The following is an 11,843-nucleotide window of genomic DNA, read 5'->3' as shown; positions in this document are numbered from 1 at the left end:
TTTGGCATATATACCAATTCACATCTTTGGTTAGTCACCTATTATATACTCCGGTATCTCTGGTGTCTCTTTCTCTTCGAGTATATTATTCACGGTCTGCCGGTAATGAATAATATGTCTCATGCACTCTTGGGTCAATCTTTTGATTGTTTTCTCCGCAGAGTAAGATTCATATTCCTTGTGGAATTGAATATCCGTCCTATAAACAAGTCTGCTTTTCTAACTTTCTTCAGGATGATGAGTGTCTTGGCATATATACCAATTCACGTTTCAGTCGGTCACCTATTATATACCTCGGTATCCCTGGTGTTCCCTCCTTTCTGCTCCCTATTATGACCTTGGTCCCCTGTGGAGTCAGATTTTCCTGAGGTTATGTACCTTTTTCAGGTCTTTCTCAGATGTTGGATTGATTGATATCTCTCACCCTTATACCGGGCTTAGATATTCATTCTTCCTGAGTTTGTTGCCCTTATACCGGTAACATCTTATCCTTGGCTTCCCCGGGAAAGTCTTTTTCTAGATATCCCCAGTGGAGTTATGTTGCTATTGTTGTTGCTGTATTGGTGTTATCCCCAGTACATGCATTTTGAGTCAGCTTGATGTCTTTCCAATGGAAATGTTTTCCTCTGGAATTGCTTCTTTCCCCAGTTCGAGTCCTTTACTTCCCCAGTGAGGTCTCCAGTCTGATTTCTGTTATCCCCTAATCAGAGTCGTGTCTTGCGCACGTTGTGTCAGCTTTGTTTTCCCCAACTCTAAGTCGTGGCCTGCTCACGCATTCTTTTTCTTTTATTATCCCCAATAAGAATCCCCATGAGAGTCTTGTTAGAGTCTCTGTTCCTGGTGAGTGTATTACTCCGATGGATCGTATTTTCTTCTGTGTGAGGGATATTTTCCATGTTGTTACCAATGGATTTAATTTCTCTGCATGTTTATGAGCTTATTTTACAATGGGATTTCTTAAAAGTTTAAAAGAAAAAGAAACTCTTGCCATTTATATTTGTGAAAAGTAAAATAACATAAAGAAAAGGAACGTGATTTTGAATGAAAAAATGTTTTTATTTATTGATCACAAAATATTTTGAAAACAAGGAGGCCCCTACAAGCTATCCTCTTGTCTCAGGCGAAGACAAAGGATTAAGAAAAACAAAATGCATTATGAAGTAATAGAAAAAAATGTGGGGATCATGGAAGTTGTCCAGTTGTCTAGCTTGAAGCCAGGTGGGCATTTGCACATGAAGCTTGCAATCTTTCTTCTACTGCTTGCACCATTAATAACTGCTACAATGTTGCCCTTTGAAAGCCAACACTATTAAATTTGACTGGGAAGAACTTCTTATGGCTCTTTGGATCTGATAAGCATGGGAATGCACGATAACTGATACCAAAGCGATCATGCTTCTCAGAAACATCAACTATTTGGCCCAAACTAGGAGGATTGCCTGTCTCAAGAGTTTCCTTGGCACTTTTGACAGATGACAGAACCAATTTTAACGCCTTTTCTTGATTTGAGGTAGCAGAGCTAACATCTTCAAATTCTAAACAACGAATGATAATTTCAATAATGCCTTCTTCAGTCTCCATGTATCGAACATTGATAGTTCACTGACGATTATATCCTCTTCTCCATAAATAATGACCAATTTGTCTTCGAACATGAACTTAAGGTTTTGGTGCAGTGTAAAGGTCACTGCTCCAGCGACATGAATCCATGGTCTTCCTAACAAGCAGCTATAAGCTGGATTGATATCCATCACTTGGAAATTAATGGTAAACAAATATGGTATAATACAGATAGGTAGGCCCACCTCACCAATAACTTGTCTCCTAGAGCCACCAAGGTCTCTCACAACCAAGGCATTGGCCCTCATATCCGACCCTTCTATCAACAATTGACTTAATGTATTCTTAGGCATCACATTAAGCGAATAACTAGTATCCACCAGGACCCGATACAACAAGGTGTCCATGTATGTACCAAATATGTGTTGAGCTTTGTTATGGACAGTCCCCTCAGCAGGCAACTCAACTTCATTGAACCCCAAATGCCAGCTTGTTGTTATGTTTGCAATTTCATCGTCAAATTGATCAACAATAATGTTGTGCATCACATGTGCAACATTCAAGACTTTCATTATAGCTTTTCTGTGAGCCTTAGAGCTTAACAGCAGGGATAAGATTGAAATCTTTGATGGTGTTTGCCCTAGTTGATACATGATCTTAAAGTCACTCTTTCTTATCAACTTCAGGAAATCTTGGCTCTCTTCTAGAGACATATATTTCTTATGCTTTTCAGTCTGATCTTGCTCATTCATTACCTCTTTGCCTTTTGAATTGACAACTTCTACTGACTTGCTTGTGGTATCCTTCTCTATAGGTGGAACAGTTATCACAACTGTAGTAGAAGGAACAAATATTGATGTCATTTTTTGTTGAAGAGGGGTTGTTGAAACAATCTTCTCTTTTGAAGGAGGAACTGTCGGTGGTGGAACTTCCTTTAGAGTGATTCTAGGAGAAAAAACATGACCGTTGCATGTCATGCCTCCTGCCTCACCTATGTTTACTATCGCGGCGTTAGAGAAATATTTTGGTTTTCTGCCCACATATGCAGTGCCATAACTCCAAGGCACTGCCTTGGTACTTTGTTAAGGAAACGGCCCAGGGATGCAAATATTGATTGGTTGAATCTTCTTCAAAGGAAACTCAACTTGTTTCTTTATGTAAATGATAGTAAACGACTCGATGGTTGAAACCTCTTCGACATCTTTGGCTTTGTTGAATTGAATCACCCATTGATTCATCGGGATTTTCTTCACAAACCATAAAACCATCATGAAGACCTTATGAGAAACCATGTTCTTGTAGCTGCTTTACAACAACCATCACAGGAGTCTTCACTTTTGCAACCTCTCTAACCAGTTCAATACATTATTCCTCTTCAATCATATTAACCACTGGCCCATTGTGGGCGGGCTAAGGATTAGTTTTCACATTGGGTTATTCTTCGGAGAAAGGCAGAATCTTCTGATCGATGAGATCTTGCACTTTGGTTTTAAAGACCAGACAATCTTCCTAGGAATTCCTATGTATCCAGCATGAAACGCACAAGACACATTAGGATTATGCCTTGGACCATGTGGTAGAGGAGCATATGGTATTTCCTTAGGTACAATTGTTTGCACGTGGATAAGATATGGTAATAGTTAAGTATAAGGCACATGAATCCTATCAAACTGAGGTCGTCTCCCATTATGATTATTGTTCCCACGTCTATTCTACCCTTGGCCTTGGTTTCTATTGTTCTGAGGTGGTTACTGATTCTAGGGAGCTTGAGCTTGTGGAGGCTATTGACACTAAGGTTGCGGTTGATCCTAAAATGATGGTTGTTGGTATTGGGAAACAACAACATATGGATATGGATAGTATGACATAGGAGTCATAGGAGAATGAAATTAGGGGTAGACATTCGCCATCACAACGCTTGTCTCCCCTTACTTTTTCTTGGCCATTGTCTGCTGATTAGCAACGCTCAAAATCTTCCCATTTTTCAACCCATTTTCAATTTTCTCCCCTATCGTCACAACATCAAAAAAGTTGGAGGACATACTACCGATCATTTTCTCAAAGTACAATCCCTGAAGGGTACCCATGAAAATATCAACCAATTTAGTGTCTGATAGCACAGGTCAAACACGTCCATCCATTTCATGCCACCTTTGAGCATACTCTTTACAAGTTTCATTCGTTCTTTGAGTCTGACTCTGCAACTGTAGTCTTATAGGAGCCATGTCCAAGTTGTATTTATACTGCTTTAAGAAGGCTTCAGACAGGTCCTTCTAGGATTGGATCTCGTTATGCTCGAGGCCTCTTTACTCATCAAGAGATTCCCTAGACAGGCTATCTTGAAATCAATGGATGAGAAATGAGTCATTATCAATGTAGGAAGCTATCTTCCTGCATTACATAATGATATGACTTCTCGGACAGCTAAGCCCTTTGTGTTTTTGTAGATTTGGTACCTTGAACGTTTGAGGTAAGACCATGTTTTCTTTCTCGTCCATACCATATGCGGAAAACCCCTCAATAGCCCTAATGCGCTCATCTAGAAACTAATATTCACCAGGATTACTTTGAATTGCAGTAGGAATATTATGATTAACAACCTGACCTTGCAGATAAGCTTGAGAATTAGGAAACTGAGCAGCTTATGGAGTAGTTTGAGCAAGCGCTTGAGGATAAGCAGATTGAGGAAACATATGAACATGATACACTAAACCAGGATTGACCATCTACAAACTAAGATTAACATTTTGACCATGTTAGACCTCATCTGGAGCATAGGGGGGCCCAGGATAAGCAAACAGAGGTACATAAACATAAGGTGCCCTAGGATAAGCAAAAGGCATTCTAGACTGAAAGCCTTGATGCAAATATTATGTAGTAGGTTGAGCAACTTAAGAAATCTGAACATAAATGGGAGGACCCCTATATTCAGGCTCTGGTTCATCGGGTGCCTTAGTAGTTACAAGTACTGGGTTCTATCGAGGTTGCTCCTGAGGCACCTCGGGATTGTCAACGTCCACTACCTGAGGAGACAAATGGGGAGGCATTACCCATGGATAAGTAGTAGAATTCCTATTAACATTAGGCCTTGGCATGGGCTGATAAGGAATGAAGGCACCCCGATTAGCAGTCTGAGGAACAAAATTATGAGGCATGCCCTAGGGATATACAACGGCATGACCATTGGGCTCTAGAATAAAGCCTGGTTTATTTGAGATAGGTTGAGCATCAATCTCAATAGGAGTCTCAACAACATCAGAAGTGGTAGTGGTAGTGTTCTTCTGAGCATAAATGTACTCCAAGACTGTGACCATGTTTCCTTTTAACTAGTCTATTTTCCCCTAGAATTGGGCCATATTCTCCTTGTATGTCGCGTTTTCTTGTTCAATGCCAGCCATGATTTTCTGTCTGTTAGCTCTAGTAAGATATTTGTGGTGAGTCGTCGTCTTTTCTAAATAGTTGAAGGAATATGGTATAAGCATTTTGAATTTTGATCTTTTGAATGAAATGTTATGAATGAATGAATGAATGAATGAATGAGATGTTTGCAAAAAGATGATTTTCAAATTTCTAGGAAAAATATGTATGCTAAAAATTAATTTTGATATGATGTAATAACATGTAACATCACCGATTCAAAGGTTAGACATATTTTGGATAATTTGTATATGATCCTCAGTGTGGGTTCAAAGGTCCGATGTATCCATGATAACCGAGGTATGTAAGGTCTTGGTTTCTTGCAAAAAAAACCACATCCCTACACAGGTTGCTTTTAAGGCTTTTTGATGGTTTTCAGAGTCACGAATCCTAGGATGAGGTTTCCGTTATCTTCACAAAATGACTTGCGGGCCAATGATATCCTCAAGGGGATCTACTCTCAGTGAGGCCAACCCTAGACTTCAAAAGCCATAAGTTTACTAAGTGTCCCTAGAGTCACAAATACCTCCTTAAAAATATTGTCATCATCACAAAATAACGTACGAGCCAACAATACTCCATGAGGAATCTACCCAATGAGGGATCTTCGCACCAACTCATCAAGACAACTACGTCCGACAAGTTAGTACTACACAACCACCATTCTATCTTCGATGTTCTCTCAAAGCCCGGGTAGAAGGCTTATTACTCAATAGTATCAGAAACCCAACCCCACAATAGAGAAAACAAGAGATATATCCAGGATATAATATATTTAAAGCAATAAAGAATACAATAAATGAAATAATGATAAAGAAAGTAAACACCCAATTGTACCCCAAATTTTGGCCACCTTTTCTTTCTTCTTTTAACATATATTAACATGCCCAAAGCCTTTTCCAGTCAACCCCAGTGACATGAAAAGTCAAAGGGGGCCATTTTGACTTTTTAGAAATCTCTAGTACCTTAAGCTGGACGGCATGTACTCGAACAAGTCGCACGATCAAACATACAAAAGAGTCACCATCGAACTTTATTTATCCCAAAATAGGGAAGGGAAAATATTTATAAAACTCAAGGGGAACAGAGAAACGGGTAAGGAAGTCGGTTATGTACGAGAAAGATATTATAACCCCTCACATCCATGGTACTCCATGGGAACCGTTCTGATTGCTCTTTCTAGGATGTGTGTTGCTATCTTCATGTACCTGCAAAATAGAAAATGGGTTAGAAAAAGAGTTCTCGAGGAGGATTGGGTCCTTCATGCCTACATATTCTCATAGTGTAATGAGAAAGTAAGAGCCTCGTAGTTCGTGGAACCAGAGAGAGAAAGGGGGAAGATAAAGAAGAGTGCTCGCTAAAGATTCACATCCTCGTCCCTACATATCCTCATAGTGTAATAAGGAAGTCAAAGCTACATAGTTCAGAGGACCAAGACTGGGAAAAGAGATGATTGGGGGTAGTGTTTAAACTGGAAACTGAGTGAAGCGGTGTTTAACCAAAGGAGAGAGATTGTGGTGTTTAAGCCAAGAAATAAAGGGGGTTAAACATAAAGGTGTGTCCCAAAAAGGAAGGTAAATGTATATAACCAATGAAGGTGTCAACCTGAATTGTGGTGTCATAACCAGAAAAGGAATTAGGGGTAACCATAAAGATGTGTCCCAAGAAGGAAAGGGGTTAACCATAAAGGTGTGTCCCCAAATGAAGGGGGGTTAAACATAAATGTGTGTCCCAAGGAGGAAGTGGGTTAACCATGAAGGAGTGTCCCAAAAAGGAAGTTGAAATGGTGTTTAAACCAAAAGGAGTTGAGAAAAGGAGCCATGAGGCTAGTTGCAGACTTCACAGTGAATTGACTGGAATTACACTAAAGTCTATGAATAAAGATGAATACTCTAAGAAACTTCGTCATTCGTCCCGTACCAAAAATATTCAGAATGAGGGTAGGAATGCTTTGTCTCATCCCTTCTCTATTGCTTAAGGCTCATAGCATACAATCCTTATCAATGTCTGACAAGTTGTTGAAGCAAGACCACATAAATGCTTTGTGGGGATGAGGCATATCACTGATGATGAAGTTCTTGAGGTCTTTTACTTGCTGAGAAGCTGAGCTCCAAAGTGGTAGAGATAAGTCCCACCAAGTGACCAAGGGGATTATGGTTACTTGATAAAGACAAAGGGTATGTGCAAAGTCAAAGGATCTAGTTGATCAAATGAAATTTGATCAAGCTAAATCAAAGGAAAAGAGATGGATAAAACACATCATGCATGATCATACATAGACTAACATATGGTCTCATTGTTAGGTAGCCCAAGAGAAAGCCATGTTGGTTCAAGTGTGCTAAGCCTAGGTCTCATTGCTAGGTAGTCCAAGAGAAAGCCATGTGTGTGAAAATGTGTGCTAAGATACATAGATGAATGTGATAAGCAGAGACATAAGGCAAAGAAACAAGCAAAATCACAAGAAACATAGGTTCAAAAGTTCCACAAGTGAACAAAATGCAAGGGACCAATAGGTGAATGAGTCCAAAGTCACTCCAGATCAAGCATAGGTCTAAGATCCTAAGTATAAAGTCCAAAGTCCAAAGTGTGCATCATCACTCCAAGTCAAGCATAGGTCTTAAGGAACAAATCTATCCATTTTATCATGTTTTGATTCATTGAGATATGTCAAGAAAACCAAACACAAGATAATAAGCACAAGATGAATAAACACAAGATGAATAAAGACAAGATAAATAAAGTATGATGTGAGATAATGAATGAGACATAAAATTAAATTGCATTAAGTAAATGACATAAGGTAAGTTGTGAGAAGGTAAAGTGTTAGAGGTTTAGATGTTAGATTTTAGATGTTAAAAGGTTAAGTCAACACAATGGGATGATTCGTTAACAAGTCAAATGACTCAAACATATACTACACCAAGGATGATCCATCAATAACTCAAAGTGTTCAAAATATGACTAAATGACCATCTATCAACATATTTAATAAGAGAAGATCAAATCAACCAAGGGACCATCTATGAATGGTTTGAAATGTTGAAGATTCAACCAAACAAACAATCAAAGGCAACAAAGTCCAACAAGCTCAATGCACAATCAAATCGGGAGCTAACTAAAGTGTTTTACTTAGGATCCAGTATCAATCAAATAAAGGGACCCAAACATATGGCTCAATAAGGGATAACCTATCATTGATTCAAAGTGTCAAAAATGATCAAATGATCATTTATCAACATGTTTGAATCAAAGAAGACTGAATCAATCTCAAGTTCATCTATGGATGACTTGAAATGTAGAAGTATTGATCAACCAATTCAACAACTCAAGTCAAAACATCAAGTGCATCAAAAATTGAACTAAAATGTATTTAAAAATGATTCAAAGGGGAAATTAAAGAGAAAATCTCAAACTATGGTCAAAATAGTTTTAAAATGGTTGCAAAAATTACACAAAGTCCAAAATACTGTACATGAATAAATATAAAAATTTGGATGCAAAAAGGTTTTAAAATGCTTGAAAACTAAATTGGAAAAGGAAATTAAAAAGAAAATGAAATAAAAATATTAATAAATGCAAAAATGATATTAAAATTTGTGAGAAAAATGTATGTGATTCAAAATATTTTTAGAGACCTTGTGTAAAAAACTGGGATAAAAAATGTTTAAAAATGAGAGAGAAATTAATTTTGGAAATAAAAGGAATTAAAGAAAATAAAATAAAATAGAAAATGGCACCAACGGACAAGAGAATTTGCACTGGCTTGCTGTGATTGGCTGGATTTGAAATTTGGTACCAAATCACGCACTGAACCAACTTCATCTTCAACCTTCAACTTGATTTTTGAAAATCATGAACTCGTGTTTTTAGCAACATCCAAGCATGGAGTTAGCTTCGCAACATATCATTGTTCATATCTCCCTGCATCATACCCATTGATTAGCTCTGAGAAGGGAGAATTTTGCTGAAGAGTATGATGAACCCTAAGAGTTCAAAGTAAAATTAAATGGCTAATATGAAAGATAAATTAATGGTAAGAGAGGGCTTTTTATCATTAGAATAAGGTGAAGAGAGTGGTAACTTGTTTTCTCAAAGATTTAACTTGTAGCTACCTTTCTAGTTAGAGATTTGAAGGTTAACAATGGCAGAAATGGGGAGCATGATGCAAGAGGCTTCAAGGCAAAATGATGATACAGTTAGCTTCAGAGGATGCCGATGAAGCTTTATGGGCATATATTTGAGGTTGAAAGAGCCTGAATTCAAGAAACCATAATCTGGTTTTGGAGCAATATCGGGTTCAAGTGAGGCAGGATTTTTCTAGCTATTCAAGCTTGCAAATGAAGGAAAAAGATTCCTCTATTTATAGGAAATGAGACGAGATCATAGTACGTGTGAAATGGAGGCCAATTCGTGTGACTTAGGTCATACTTTTGATGACTTGCAAAGCGTGTGAAGTGAAACATGAAATGCGTGAATTGCCATTAAAAACTAGTCGTTTTGTGTTTGTTTGCACATGTTTCAGAATCAGAAACAAGTTTCACATGTGCAGGTGGTCCCAAGATGCAAAATGACTTGTAATTGCATGTTTTGGGCATCGGGAAAAACATAGTTCAACTTGCGATGTTTGAAGCTAGGCCAAATGGAATCCACTCATGCATTTTGTAATTTTCGTTGTGCCAAAAGTTCATCTCATTGCAATGGATTGAATGAAAAAAGAACCAAATCAAAAGGAGACTTGAGGTGAAAATGGCAAGTGTTAAAAGTTGAGGTTGTGACATGCTTTCTAGGCCAGGCATTTGGTCAAGCAGTCTTGGCACATCTTGGGCATCTTGAGGATCCAAGTTCATGACACCATAACATTTGATTCCCTCATGCATTTTGAGCCAAACTTGGGTCAAATTATCTTTTATATAAGCTTCACAAGATGAAAAAAGAATGAGATCAAAATAGTATTTGAGTTGAAAATGGAATGGATGTCAAGTGGGGGTCATGATAAGGTTTTGACCTAGTTGGGCAACTTAGCCCCTTCAAAAATTGAGGTCCTTAGAGGTTAAATTGACGCTTGAGCCTAGAAGAAGAGTTTTATAGGAACTTCTTATGAACATTTGGATCAAAGAATATTGTCAATTTGTTGAAAAATGAAGAAGTTATATGCTTTGGACCAAGTGACATGCCATACTTGTAAATTAGGTCAACCAAACTTGTGTCCACTTGTGCAAACTTGAAGTTTCCTGGCATCCCAAGCCAAAATGATGATGGAATGAGCATTTCTTAAAGAAACTTGATTAAGGCTTGAATGATCTTGAGTATGACTTGAAGATTGGATGAAATGGCATGGAAATAAACACATGAACCTCCCTTGAATCAATGAACCACAACTTGCATCTTCCTTGACCAAAGTGACATTTACTTTGTCTTGAATTGAGGTATGATCACCTGCATGAACAAGGGAACAAACAAATACCATCTCTCATGATGTTTTAGTTAGTTTATAAATGAAACAAAGTGAAAAACCCTAATGTTAAGATTAAAACCAAGAATATGGCCATGATTGTGAATCCATGACCAAATGCAATGGTCATGCATGATATGATTCTATGTATGAACATTAAACAAAGCAAAAGGTATAAAAAAAGGGAGGGTAAATTTTAGGGTAGGACACTAACATGTCCGGATAATTTACATGTTAAGGGTATCATAAAGGATTGTTGTTGTCTATTTCGATCAGGATTATTTAGGTTTTTAAGTTTCTTGGTTTAGGGTTAATGATTTATTTGGATTAATCGGGTTAATAATTTATTTGGATTAATCGGGTTAATGGAATAATTTAGGTTAGTATAATTAGTTAATTTGTAATTTATAATTATGTAAAGATTATGGGATTGATCATTTTATTATTTGATTAAATTAGTAGGTTAGTTAAGTTTATATGAGTCAATTTAGATGTTTAATTAAATTGTGTTAAAATTAATTTTCTACTTATTTATTTTTGTTTTTTAACCTTTTCTTTGCTTTATTGGGTTTTTTGTTTCAATTTGGAATTGGGTTTGGTCCAATCTAGGCCCCAAGTTAATTGGGTCAAGTGAATGACCCAAATTCTGACTGGGTCAAGAAGGACCTATGTGATCTGGACCTAAGTCTGCTACCCAAGACCCAGGCCCAGGTCCTTCATCTTCTTCCCCAAGTAAAGAACCCTAATTTGGCGCAGAGACAAAATCAACAATGAATCAAACTCACAAATTTCAATTTCAATCAAATATTTCCATTTAGGGATTTAAATACATTATAATTACAAATTACAATTAAAAATTGACCAAATACATCATAAATTTTGAAAACACTAAAATCTACTTTCGGACAAAATCAAAAACTGATCAATTTACAACCAATCTAATTATAATCAAATCATAAAATTCCCTAAATAAATCAATCAAATTAATAACCTGAAACCTGAAATAATCTATAAAAAGGTCCTAATTATAAAATCAAAGGGACCCCGAATCTATTGTTGTTGCATCCATAACCCTTACCAAAGCTACGATTGAAACAGAGGATAAGATTTCACATCGAAACCCTAAATTTCTTGAGCTTAGCCATTGCACAGATGCAACCTCGCACAAGAAACAATGAAAGAAGGAGTTAGAGAAGAGGGAAAGAACCAGGAGAAGTGTAGAAGGGAAAGAAAAAGTCAGAATCAATTGTTTATCTTTTGACCCGAGAAAGTCTCATCTTCGTAGGTTGATGAATCACGACCTCTATTTATTTGTTTGTTTGTTGACGCTTGCTTGGAAATTTATGTTGATATATGTTGTTGCTTCACGTTGATATGATTAGGGTTAAGGTTTATTTTCATGGAATTTAGGGTT

This window comes from Lathyrus oleraceus, chromosome 7, assembly GCF_024323335.1.
Source record: "Lathyrus oleraceus cultivar Zhongwan6 chromosome 7, CAAS_Psat_ZW6_1.0, whole genome shotgun sequence".
In the NCBI taxonomy this organism is placed as follows: Eukaryota; Viridiplantae; Streptophyta; class Magnoliopsida; order Fabales; family Fabaceae; genus Lathyrus; species Lathyrus oleraceus.
Note: the sequence above shows the minus strand (reverse complement) of the source record.